Raw genomic sequence first — 13,415 nt, 5'->3', positions numbered from 1 at the left:
TGTAGAAAATATTTCCTTGAACTTCAAACCTTCACCATTTTTACTTCAAAACTGTATTAAACTCTGTAATTCCTACAAAAATCTGAACAAAACTGGTATCACTGAACAAAAAACATCAGTCCAATTTCTTCACTGTGGAACAAACTGTATCGACAAATATTGAAAATAAAAATTCTCCGGCCTTGCTGCGGCCCCCCTGCCCTGGCTCTGCACCTTCTGGGGGGGACCATCCCCTAACTTTGGAACCACATGATTACAGTTACATAATATCTGACGTCCTCTGCTGCTGTGTAATCTGGTTTGTTACAGATGCTCTCTACTGTATGTCCCTCCCTTTGTTGCTCATCGTTACACAACTGTGGGAAAACTCTGGTTGCTCGGCCTCCTCCTACATGAATCAATTTATGCACATCGGCATCCAGTACTTGCTTTACAAACTTGATTCTGTTGACTGTTCCTGCAGCATTACTCTGTTGGAGATTCACTCTGTTTCAGGCAGAGATTCTGAAGAAAGCCTTTATTCTAAAGCTTTTATTTTTGGAACTTTTTTCAGTCAAAAACACTGCTGTCTCTCAGACTATGACCACATGCATCGGCGATCCTTAGCTGCCTGTGGGTCACTGCTTTTCCTTCCTTCGACCCATTTTGATGGAGACTTAGCCAAGGCATATGATGTAGTGTGATGTCATGTAGTAATACTAGACTTTATATTTTCAAAGTATCTCTACACACATACTGAAATTAGTAGCGTATATTTTCATCTCTACACACATACTGAAATTAGTAGTATGTAAAAATGCTGCATGAGGGAAATGATGGATTACTTCTGTCCTTCACCTCAGTGGCTGCATCATCCAAGACACCAAGATACAAAGTGTTTCAGTCGTGAGCAATAATACAGTAGCTGGAGTTGCCGATCACAATTACATTTCTAATTCAGTTGACTTGACGTCTTCAATGAAAAGACTCAGAATATTTGTCAGCATCTTTTTCCACTATAAGTGTTCACAAATGGACAAATTGTCAGCACTCGAGAAAAATTATTAACAAAAAAAAGACCATTCTGGTCTCAGGGCCATGAAGCCTTTTCTTGGTATTTCCAAGTCATTTATATGTTAATGTCCTGGAGCTTCACTTTCCCACTGTGCACATTGTCTGTGAAACATAATGCTTTGTTTCCACTGTGCTCTGTAGACAAGGACATGGACGACAGGTAGAAATAATCTGCTGAATATGTAAATCAACGCATTTCATTTTGCAGCCCTGTTTATGAGTGGAACCTCAGTGCCGTCTTCACACAGATAGAACACGATAGCTCCGCAGGAGAACCGTTCCCCGTTAGAGTGTAGCAGCGGGCCGCTGGTCCTTCAGAGAGTACGCTTCTTAAAGGCTTTGCTTCTTTTTAATGAGCGGACAGGGACTGCGCAGGTAATAGGCATTCGCTGTGTCAAACACACAGCCATTAGGGACCGTCCTGAAGTGCTACAGTGTTAGTTTTTCTTTTTGGTTTTATCTCCGTTTTACCACAGGACGAAGAAGAATAATTGCTGTCGTGAGACTCTCCCTTTATTTATGCGCCGTTTTCCTCACGGGCCTAATCAAACTGTCCTGTGAGTCACACGTGAAGTGCAGTGTCCCCCGTGTGCCCCTGTGGGAAGAAGGTTATTGGTTTTTGTCAGTTATTGTTTCTTCCCGCTCATCGACGCAGAGTGTCAGCTGTGTGTGATATTTTAGTCTGACAACTGTGGGTGGAAGAGGGAACTATTTTCCCTCCACAAGAAGACTTCAGAGAGCTATCAAGCACGATAATGAACTGCTGAGCTGGTATCTGCATTTCAGGAAGCCTGGTGAATTCACGTCGGCCTAGACTTATTTTAAAGCCAAGTATGGATGCATTTTAATACAGGAAAAACTTTCAGACACATTTTTGTGTTTGTTGCAGGATTATGTTCTATATTTCTGTAGTTAAATATGTACGACACTCCCAGATAGGACTGTCACCGCTAATCTATATCACAATTCATTAAGGGCTACGATTTAGTAATCATGATTTTTCCTGAATACCATCAGAAAATATTACCATTATTATAATAAACTTTGAGTTTTGTCGCAACTCAAATGGAATGGAAACAGCTGCGTGTGTTGCTTAGTTTTCGGTCCTTGCAAGTTGCAGAAGAAAAAATGACCAGAGTGTCAACGTGGATGATGGCTCGCCATAAAACGACTGCAGCGAAAGGAGGAAATATATCCAATATATTTCATCAGCCGTGCACCTATACAACACTGTCAGGGGCCATGGATTTAGCAGGAAATGCTGCCGTAGGATATCATTATCTGTAATAGACAGAAGTCTTTCTACTTTGCATTTAAAGATTTTTTTTATTAAAATACCACATTTAAGTTGAGGTCTAGCACAAAGTGCTGCACAACACATTTAGAGTAACTTTTTTGATGGGATCCTTCTTTTATAGCCCGAAAATAGTGAATCATTGAGTATCTCTCACCCCTGCACCAATGTGCAAATGCGTTCCTTCACAACCGACTGAAGTGAGCTAACACTAAATGGGCTCATCCATAATCATTAAGCACTTTCGCCGAGAACTTATCAGTGTACTGCTCTGCTCAGGAGCCGCTGCTTTGCAGTGATGTTAACGTGCTGAAATGGATGTTGTCGTGGATTAAGGCCACGCTGGGGCCCTGCAGCCAAGCTTTGGCATCATCTACACATCACAGAAGGATGTCAACATGTCAGCCCGTGTGTCACCCGTTATTATTATAGCACTCTGTCTTTCTTTGTGTGGTAAAACTGACGTGCGTCTAATAATGTTCCAGCAGGACCAAACGGAGACCACTGGGTCACTTCTCATTTTCACACTCCCACTCTCTTACCCTCTCCTCCCCCGGCATCTTTCTCCCCGCCTGCCTCTCTCTGTTGTCCACGCCTGTGTTATTTATTTTCTCCGGTCTGTCATCTAATTGTTCCATGTCCAGTCTCGTTTACCAAGGTACAGCAGAGTTGTCTCTTCGGGGAGATTAGCACGGTGAAGCTCCAAACTTCCTGGAACTGAGAATCGTGACAGTCAGACTGAAGACTTTGACAACACCTGGGCCAGGTGATTGGGCAGATACAAATGATACTGGGGCGGTGAGTCCAACTGAGACACAGTTGTTCATGACCTCCTGAGGTCTGTACTGCAGATAGATGGAAGAACACATCTGGTGATGGTGTGTGTTTGTATATATATGTGTGTGTGTGTGTGAGAGAGAGTTGAGTCTCCCATCTGTCCTGGTGAAAGCCTGGAGCATGCAGTACGGCACGGTTCTATAAAAAATACTCATGTCTGCTTCATATTCTGACAAACATCTAGTAGAAATACTTTTTAGAGTATTTTGTATATTCTTACAAAACAGGGACTTTTAAATTGAATCACAGAAATTAGGAAAATAGTCATCAATAGTCAAAAATCATTTTGAGAAGATCTGACCTGTTTTACTAAGCATAAAAATAACAATCTGGACAAACCTGTGATCTGTGGTAACACAATAATGTTTTGAACCCAGTGACAAGTGTTCAGTTCAGGGCAGCCTGTAACAATCTGGACAAACCAGTGACAAGTGTTCAGTTCAGGGCAGGAGCTGTCGCTATGACAGCATCAAGCTTTTCAACTCAAAGTAATTTAAAATTAAATAAAAAAAAAAACCCTGTGCAATAAAATAGTAAAAAACATGTTTTTGTGCAGGTTAGCATGCAATCACAGAGCAGTGACAGGCCGTCATGGGTGGAATATCTTATGCCAAGTGCTTCCTATGAGCCTCTGGCTGATGACCTACCCTTAGGAAAGAGCTGCAGAAATAGCAGACAAGCTCACGCATACTGCGTTCGCAGCCGTTCCATCTCTCTCACAGCCTTTCATTAACTGTTGGTCTCTTTTTATCTGTTTTTACCATAGTGTTAAGATGCTTATTTGTTCCATACGATCCAAACACGATGGTGGGATCACACTGAGTCTGTGGTCATGTGATCTATAGGCACACTACAGTGTTTGCTGTTTAAATTACACCAACACTGCAGTGGAGTGGTTTGTGTTGACAACAGCAGGGCCACAGTGACACCTCACCCCCGGTGGCAGGAAGCAGCAGTGCTGTGGATTCTCCAGGATTTCTGCTGCATTTAAACATGAGCTCGTCATGACATTAAAGCTGCGGCGCAGGACTTTTAAATATACATGAATGTCAGCAACATTCGCGCAGATGAAGCCTGAGGACGCCTGGTTAGTGATGCAAGAGTTGACTTTGGTAGTTAATATAGGTCATAGGTCAGGGCAGTGTTTCTCAAGCTTTCTTACTTACTACACACTTCATTATTGGACAAGTGAAAAGTCAAGCCATATAGTTCATAATAAACCAGCACTTACTTTTTGAAAGTGAATATTTGCATTTTTGCATTGACAGGTAAATGTCAAATGACACATTATCAGAAAGAACTGGTTTCAGGCTCTACAGTATTTACTGTCAAAAAGCATGAATCTAATTATTCTGAATAGGCTAAAACCGAACTTTGCTTTGTTTAGAGCCCAAATCAAAACACTGAGGCTCATCGTTGACGTTGGTAGCTCTGCAAAATGACCTGACTTGAAGCTGATGTCCTGAAAAACAACCAAAGTCTGTAACATTTTAAACTGCAGGTGGAGGAAAGTTGGCTCAATATATATATATATATTATTATTTTTACTATGTATGAGTTTCCTGCTGTGGGATGCTTCTGAGATCCTGTCTGAAAAATGTGAGTCACACGTCTTTATTATTCCTGTACTATTCTGAATCCAGCATAAGTGTCATTACGTGGGAACCTGCTGCACACCGCACAGCACAGCTTCTTTTTTTTCTTTTTTTTATTCTGATATTTTTTAGCGACTTGATTAACATGAACTACATCTTGTAGGAACATAGATGAGATGATGTTCTGCAAACATCCATCCCTGGGAGACGCATGCTGTTTACTTTGCACAGGAAGCGGCGCCGTCACATTCTGTGTCACAGTCATATTAGGTGTGAGAGAAGGAACCGGCAGTCTGGCAGATATGATTCAGACTTCGGTTTAAAAATGATGAAAGCCAACATGTCTAGGTCAGTGAGTTGTTCTCTGGGATGATTGTGTCATTGTCGGTTTTTAAATAGTGATAATAACGTCAGTCCAAAGTAGATCGATCGAATTTCTAAAACAGGAACTTGTAAAATGAGAGAATTATGTGGTCGGGAATATTCAGTAAACTGTAAAAAAAACGTATATATTATATAATATATATATATATATATATATATCCCAAGGCCAAAATCCATTTGCCTTTAAAAAAAAACATGGTGTACTGGTGTCTATTTAGTCTTCTTTTTCTTTTGATCTGGCAACCATCCGTCTCTATGTTCCCACCATCTAAGAATATGCCGTAGTATAAAAGCTTTTGCCCTTGAATTCCTGCCATTGGCCTGTAGCTGCAGTGATTCTGTGATTCATTACTGTGCACTCGATGATTGACTGTCTCCTGTCGGCTCTAAAGTCAAACTGATGATTGTTTGAAGGCAGGGGTTAGACATGGCTGAAGTTCATCATCTTGCATTAAAAAGCACATTTAACGTCTGACTGTGAGATGTAATGAGTGTTGTGTTATCACTAGTGGAAATAGTTTGATGTGATTACTTTAAATCAGTGGGTGTCTGTCAAAAAGACAGAAAGGAGTAAAATGTCCAACGATCAAAGCAAAAAGCCGTAAAACATTCAGCAATCACTGCTTCACTCACACACAGAGCACTGCAGTAGAGGTGTTCACTGGAGTATCACCACCATGTGCAGATATGTGATATTTTACTTTGCCATAAGCTGATTAGGATTCCTATTTTACAGCTTATACCATGTAGCACCTATAGAACGTTAAAGGTTCTGTCGACCTTTGCTGTCAGTCCTTGTCACATTATAGATATATCTGGATGGTATAAAAAATAAAAAAGTGTTCATTCATGTGGTTGGTTTTATAATGAAGCATCAGTTCCATAGTTTAGCACGCCTGCCTCGGAAGCAGAGAGCAGAGATACCTACGTTCGGTTCCCATAGGAACCACAGGCTTGGCGCCTCCAGGGGGCAGCCTGTTTCAGCAGATCTGCTATTAAGAAAGAATTTCCCAAATATGGTTCATATTTTTTTTTAATTAGATAGATAGATAGATAGATAGATAGATAGATAGATAGATAGATAGATTGATGGGGTTGTGGTTATTTTATGTCATTTTCAATAATAAGACTTTATAAGACTTTATAGTTAAACTGGTTGTGGACTTTATAAGACTTTATAGTTAAACTGTTTATGCCTGCGATTGCAGTTTAAATGTGGGCCAATAGCTAAGGTGCTAATAAATAGTTTCCCTAAATTCCTCTATTTTCAGTTAGAATTCTGTCACCCTCTAGTACTACTCTGACTCTGCATTAACAGATGTATAGAAATAGTCTTTAAAGTAAGAAAAGATTCATTTTAATTATACTCTTACACGCATTGGTTTGTTTTTTGTGAATAAACAGTGAGCAGCCAGTTAGGAACACAACGTGTCAACATGGCAAAAAAGGAGGTGATAGTCATTGTCATTCCTCTTCTGTTGGCATTTAGGCCTCAAAGCTAAAAACCAGGTCTAAAACCAGGTTTAAACCCAGGTCTTTGACTTTAAAACTGCCCTCAGTGTTTGGTTGACGTCAGTGAACTTGAAGCTGCTCTTTATTTACCAACGCTGCTGTGGCAGAGACGTACAGTAAGCGGCTCAATTGGCTGGGGATTGGTTTGAGTGAGACAGGCTGATGTTATAATGTCAAAGTGGTTAAGCCCTTGGGCAACTTTAAAAGAGCTTTCAGCTGTCACGCAGGGAAGACGGAGGGAGGGAGGGAGGCAAAAAGGGAGGCAGCGGAGGCAAAACTCCAGACTAGAAGAGGACTAGTTTCACCGATGACTTGATTGTTAGACTCTGCTGAAATATTTGATGATCGTGTCTCTGTGTTCATCGTTAATGTACAGTAACATCTATTTAGCACTTTAAATGTTATAAATGTTATGGTCATCACAGTGGTAGAAAACAGAGTAAATCAGCAGTAAATCTAATGTCTGTTTAATGGAGTAAAAACCCTCAGCAGTGCAGAGGCTACTGGTCTGACAGCTCACATTCTTCTCACCTTTTCCTAGACAGAGCACAGAAAGTTTTCAAACCGTAATGACTAGAAACTCCATTGAGCTTTAGCCCCGGCAGCGTAACGTATTTATAATGATTTAAACAGAAACTCTGCTGCAGAGAGAACTTAAAAATAAACAGCTCCAGAGATTATTATAATGCTGGGCTTGGAGACATCCAGTGGCGGAGCATTTCTCCTGAACAAAAGCCCAACTGTGCATTATCAGTGTTTAAGATTAGCCCCCAGGACACAGAGAGTTTTCACTGAGTTTAGACACAGTGGGAAACAACAAAGGCTTAAGTGATGTAGGACCTGAGGGACTGATGTCTCCTGTGGGACACGTTTAAAGTCCAAGAAGAAAAAGAAACAAACTGAAGAGAAAGAGTTTTTAGTCGAGAACTGTTTTGGGTCATTTCCGTTTTGCTAAGAATCCAAGAATATTTATTTTGCTCAAGACAAGCTGATGTCCTGACAAGCTCTGGTACAGAGGAAGGTCATGTTCCACTTGTCCTTTCTGCATCAAAGCAACTTTATTTTCATTTTAATGTTATAAAAAAACAAGAAGAGAAATAGTCTAAAATAGCTTAGCCACAAATTCATTCATTGCTTTGTAAAAGTCTTTCCAAAGCTTTTTTTTATATAATAATTTTATTTTCTCTGGGGAAAAATAATCCTTTGTCCTTAACTGCAATTTAATGTGATCGTTCCTCCGGGGAAAAATAATCCTTAACTGCAATTTAATGTGATCGTTCAACATCAGCAGTTGAAAAGATATTTTGTCACTTAAAACTAAGGAATTATACATTTTTAATAGAAAAAATAAATTCGAAGGATTAGGATGACACCCAGAGTACAGAAACATCCAGATCCTGCCTCTAAAATCAAGCTGCTGCTGACGTTGTGTTTTCACACTTGTCTTGTGTGGAACCTGAGAGGTAAAGACAAACACACGTGACTATTCACGTGATTCTGTGACATTGTGCGTTTCACGTGTCATTTCAGTTGTAATCACCGGTTCACGACCTCTGACTAAATGAAGCAGCACCGCTGCGTCTCCAGATCAGAAAAATGAATGTTGCACGGTAACCTGCTCCCACCGTTACAGCCGTTACAGCCGTTACAGGCCTGAAATGGGCCCAGGTGGGTTATTACATGTCTCACATAGACCAGATGGAATCATTTAAAAGACTAAGTGTCATGTTTATAGTTACACCAGTCATTACACAGAGCACATGGACGAGTGAGCAGGTGCACGCAGCTGCGCACGTCGAGGTTATTTGTCTCCGTCCGTGAAGACTCTCCTAAAAAACCACAGTCAGATCCGTGCAGCCATGAACGATCAGGTCGTACAGAGAGAAACCAACAGCACGTCAAGTCGCACAGCAGCTTTTCATGTGACTCAGTGATGAGTGATTCAGACGGCTGCGTTTGTCCTCGTGAACTGTACCTAAGGATCATTCGCTCGTCCCGTTCAGCCGAACAGCCGACACAAATCGGACGATTCAACCGACCGCTGCGTACGGACACCTGCACAGATGTGATCGCCCACATTTGTAGATGCAACTGTAACAGATGTTCCGGTTACTGCTGAGAGAGTCCAGATGTCTGCGGAGAAGAACAGCATTTTACAGACTATTATTCTCAGCATATTGAGTCCAGTCTGTGTTTAGTTAAATATCCTGTCTGCAAAACAAATACACTGAATAAAAATATAATTTGAAATAGGAGACTGGATTTGATTTATATTTTAATTATAGTTAATCCAGTTTCAGGTTGGCAGTTAGCAGGGAAACCTATTTCTGACATTTGTATCAGGCCTGAGGCATTAAAACTAATGGTAGTTTAATAGGTCGCTAATGACCTTGTGTACCAAAACATGACCTTTAAGCAGCTTGCATTTTAACCATGGCTGTCAATCAATACAATTAATCACAATTAATCTTGATTGATCTAGGTTGATTTTAGTCAGTACTGTGCGCCTTATCATGGCCGTTAGAACATGTCGAGAGTTTCTTTCAAATGTTGAAAGCACTTGTCAACACCATCATTCAGTCTACAGCAGTGGTCATCAACTGGCAGTCGTACCGTCCAATCTGGCCCACGGCTGGGTTCCAAAATGGAATTCATTTCATTTGAATGTCCGGCCCTCGGTGGTGTCTGTCCAGAAAAATTCATCCCCAATTCAGTTGGTGACCCCTGGTCTCCAGTCCTTAATCCATTCGACAGATGTGTGGGTCAGCCTGCTCCGGCCCAGGCGTTAAATATGTTAATCAGATTCATCAAAGTCTCCGGCTTAATAGATTTGATGCAGTCAGCACAGGCCTTATTACTGAATGATGACATGTAAAGTAGAAGAGCTGTGACTGCACTGCAGTCGGGTTGACCCCGTGTCACAAAGATCAGAGACGAATGTTTAAGCTAATTTCCTCTCAAACAGGTTATTGTTGTGTTAGCTGGCTGGTGATTCCACAGGTAAAAGGATTGAAACCGTGGTCACATTTTCAATTCCTCTCTTGTTCTTCTGGGACCAAAGTAAGAGTTTTATCTCCAAGAAGAGTGAGAACGTGAGTGTCAGGATGTTTGGAGATCCAAACAGGCTTCTCAGGCCTCCTGCGCAGCCCCCAGCCTCAGGTTGTGTTCTTGTTAAGATTTTCTGACCCAAACCCTGGAGTGTTTGTCCTTTTTCTTTGGTAATTGTTTTCAGTGTGAGAGCTGGACCAGTGCTGCACTGGGGGCTGATCCAGCAGCTTCTGATCAGGATTGAAACTACACTATGTTCTCTCACTGCTTCTTAGGTGATGTTATCAGCTCTATTTTTAGCACGATTTTATCACTGGCATGAGCAGGTTTATTATTAGCAGATGTTCGTGACGGGTGCAGAAAAAACGTTAAAAATGAACAAGGTCGGACACTTCTCCCTAATGAACCATGTATCACTTCAAACGAGCCGAACTGTTTGCCTTCCGCTTACAGTTTACCATATTGACCAGACAAAAAATAGAAGTTTGGTTTGAAAATGTTAAAGGTTCAAAAGTGAATTAAATGTTGTATCAAACGCTTCGTGCAGAAGAGTTTAGGCTAAAATCAAGCACTAATCATGGTTCTTTTCATGGTTAAAAATGTACATATATGTTTTTTGTTATTATCCGTCTTAGAACCTTTCGACTGACACCTGTGGTGTTTACATCGGCCTGGCTGAGGGTTTGTAAACGGCTCTGTTCAGTTTCCTCTGATATTCCTGGGCTTTTGGTTCTGACCCACAGTAGAACAGAGCTTCTGTTGTGATTTACAAACACGAACAGCACTTTTTATTATCAGCCTTCTGCTGCCTCTCACCGTCTGAACATTCTGCTGTTATGGCTCAGTAAATGCAGCACCGAGATCAGACGGAGCAGTCCTTGCTCTTCCCACGGGCATTGAAAGGAGGCCAAACACTCCTGTCCTACTTTCAGTGTGACAGTCCTCCTCCTTGTTGTCAGTTGAACGTGACCTCCTGACCTCTTCTTCTCCTACCACTACGAGGTGTCAGACATCAGAGCCACCGGCCGCGGAGACACGATGGCTCGGCCTGTGGTGATTTGTCATCTTCGCTTCAGTTAAATCCGTTCCTTCTTCCTCTTTAAAGCATCGCCTCCCACGACTCTCATTCATCTTTGGATTCCCATGAATCGGTGCCGTCAGGTCAGGTTGCTCAGTTACTTCCTGAAGGAGATCTGCTTTTTTACAAGGTCCCGTCTTGCAACCGCGACACTTTGTCCCAGGATAACGACATCACAGTGGCAGGGACGGAGACAGGTTTTGACTTTCTGGCCGTCAGGAGCCTCTCTAAAGCAATAGTCAGGATGTTAAACTGAGAATCAGCTCTAAAGACGGGTTGTTGGCAGTAGCGTAAGCCACTTAGCAGACAGAGATAATAACATCAGGGATATTGCTGCAGCTCTCAGTGGGCTGTAATTGAATGCAACTTATTTAGTTACATCTATATATCTACGTTTTCCCTGAGAGCTCTGAGAGTGTCTCCTGTGTATTAACCCTAACAACGGGCTAACGGCGTTCTACCGCCGCTGTAATGAAAATGTGAGCTGTCATGTTACAATTATTTTTATGTAATCACTGAATTTCTTAATCAGAGAGGAAACACAAATATTACCTTACATGTTCTTATGAAAAAGATGTGATACTGGGAATAGTAAACCGGCAAACAGAGATTCATTCAAATTCATTTTAGTCCCATTTATGTCATATTTTAGCCTCCTGTACTGATCACTACTCATTTGGTCTGTTTTTGTTGCATTCTTGGGATAAAAAATTATACAATGTCATTTTTAGAATGATATCAAATTTTGTTAATTCTTCAGTAACCGTCGACCTGCTTTTGGCTTTCAGACAAAGTTCAGTTAGCACACACTGAGTGATGTGATTAGTTTGTAGTTGAAAAATTGCAGCTTTTCCAACAATCCAGACTGCATACTGACTGGGTACTGACTGCATACTGTGAAATACTTTTGGCAGTCAGGCAGTACTTATCTCTGTCTTGTACCCAACTGTTTTGTCCTGCCATGTTGCCCTCATTAAACGGTGGAAGTGGTTGAATGAATCACTAGATCAACTGTTGTGTAACAAACACATTCTGGTTGTTATCAGTACAACAATAGTGATTCAGTACTAAAATGATGCTTTTCTCCAACTCCTCACATTTAACCCTTTAATATCTCTGTTGTCTTTCAAACCCCACCGTAGAAGCGGCTGTTGACGCCTTTTGACAAAATCCACGTGGTATTTTTCACTTCCAATCTCACCTTCGTTCCTTCATTTTCTCACTGCTCCCTCTAACCATCTGTCCCTGTACCCTGAAAGGCTCCACGGGTTTTTACACGTGTGTGTATAGAGTGTGTTCATGACTAGGGAGGAAGAGCGAAGCTTCATGTCGTGGTACAGAGAGACTTTGATGCAAAAACACTATAAGAACTTTATTTTTCAGATATTTAAGAATAAAAACAGTAAGTTGATCATTTCTAGAACCAAACTGGCAAAAAGGAAAATAAACTATTAGCTCTGTAAAAATTGGTTTTCAGTCCAGACGTGAGAGTTAATGAGCAGCTCTGTAAATAAACGTCTTCATATTCAGACCTCTCCTGCCTGACGCCTCAATCTTCCTGCCAATCTGGTTTTTAATTTATCTAACTTGTATCTAAAAACCAGTGCAGCAGCATGAAGTGCAATTTGACTTTAATCTTTCAGCTTCAGCAGCGGGCGATGAAGCAACAAAACAGTCCAACAGTTCAAACTTGTGGGTCTGAAGTAGAATCCTTGAGACGATGACAACGATCTTAGGAATTTTTGACTGATTTGATTATCATCCATTTTTCCTGCTATGATGATTTTAGAGGTGGCAGCTCAAACTAAATTAAACAAACAAAAAAACTGTTATATGTGAATACGTAAAGTGGAAGTATATGTGATGTTTAGAGCATTCCAAACCTTCTGAAGTATAAAAACATGTTTGTACAGTTCCTGGATGTGCAGATGAGGACGTATTCATCCGCTCTTGAGTTTTAACGCCTCATGGCGTAATGATGGAACCAGACTTCCTTAATAAATGTATGGGAGATGGCGAGTTCTAACTCTAACTGGTCTAACTTTACCAAACATCGAACGCAATTTCTAAATTAAAAACGCAAACATGATTAAAATAAATAAATACTCAAATATAAAGTACTAGACGACGTCTTTAATCCTCACTGATGTTGAATCTACAAAAAACCACAGTGATGGATGTCTCTGTGATGAAAACTGTTGAAACAGAGTGAGGTTCCCCTCGGAGACACTGCAGAGCCGCGCGGTCTGTGATTTACATACTGTATGCTTTCTCTACCTTCACAGACACAGTTCTGTGTGCATGCTGTGCTTTGTTGTTTTGGAGTGTGTGTGTGTGTGTGTGTGTGTGTGTGTGTGTGTGTGTGTGTGTGTGTGTGTGAGTGTGTGTGTGTGTGTGTGTGTGTGTGAGTGTGTGTGTGTGTGTGTGTGTGTGTGAGTGTGTGTGTGTGTGTGTGTGTGTGTGAGTGTGTTGTTTAGAGACACAGATGAACAACAGATGAATTTTCCAAATTATCAAAGAGAATATCAAACATTTTCACGCTGCGTACTGAAAACTGTATGTGTGAAACTATTTAAAAACTCATCTGGCTGCAGCTCTGGAATATTAACATAAA

At 41.1% G+C, this 13,415-nt stretch overlaps 1 protein-coding gene across 5 annotated transcripts in view; it reads left to right on the top strand.

Moving 5' to 3' along the window:
- The window catches only part of dlgap4b (discs, large (Drosophila) homolog-associated protein 4b), a 76,430-nt gene that overhangs the window by 30,628 nt on the left and 32,387 nt on the right, over positions 1-13,415 (top strand). Inside the window, exon 1 of one of the 5 annotated variants that reach the window (XM_025060506.1) lies at positions 2,960-3,145. The exons of the other annotated variants lie outside the window; for them this stretch is intronic. The gene's annotated coding sequence lies outside the window, so the exon portion shown is untranslated. Of the gene's footprint in view, positions 1-2,959; positions 3,146-13,415 lie in introns of those variants that run through there. 5 annotated transcript variants of the gene reach the window in all.

This window comes from Cynoglossus semilaevis, chromosome 11 (genome assembly GCF_000523025.1).
Source record: "Cynoglossus semilaevis isolate Cse_v1.0 chromosome 11, Cse_v1.0, whole genome shotgun sequence".
NCBI lineage: Eukaryota > Metazoa > Chordata > Actinopteri > Pleuronectiformes > Cynoglossidae > Cynoglossus > Cynoglossus semilaevis.
The sequence above is the reverse complement of the archived record's forward strand: the minus strand, read 5'-3'. Positions and strand labels throughout refer to the sequence as shown.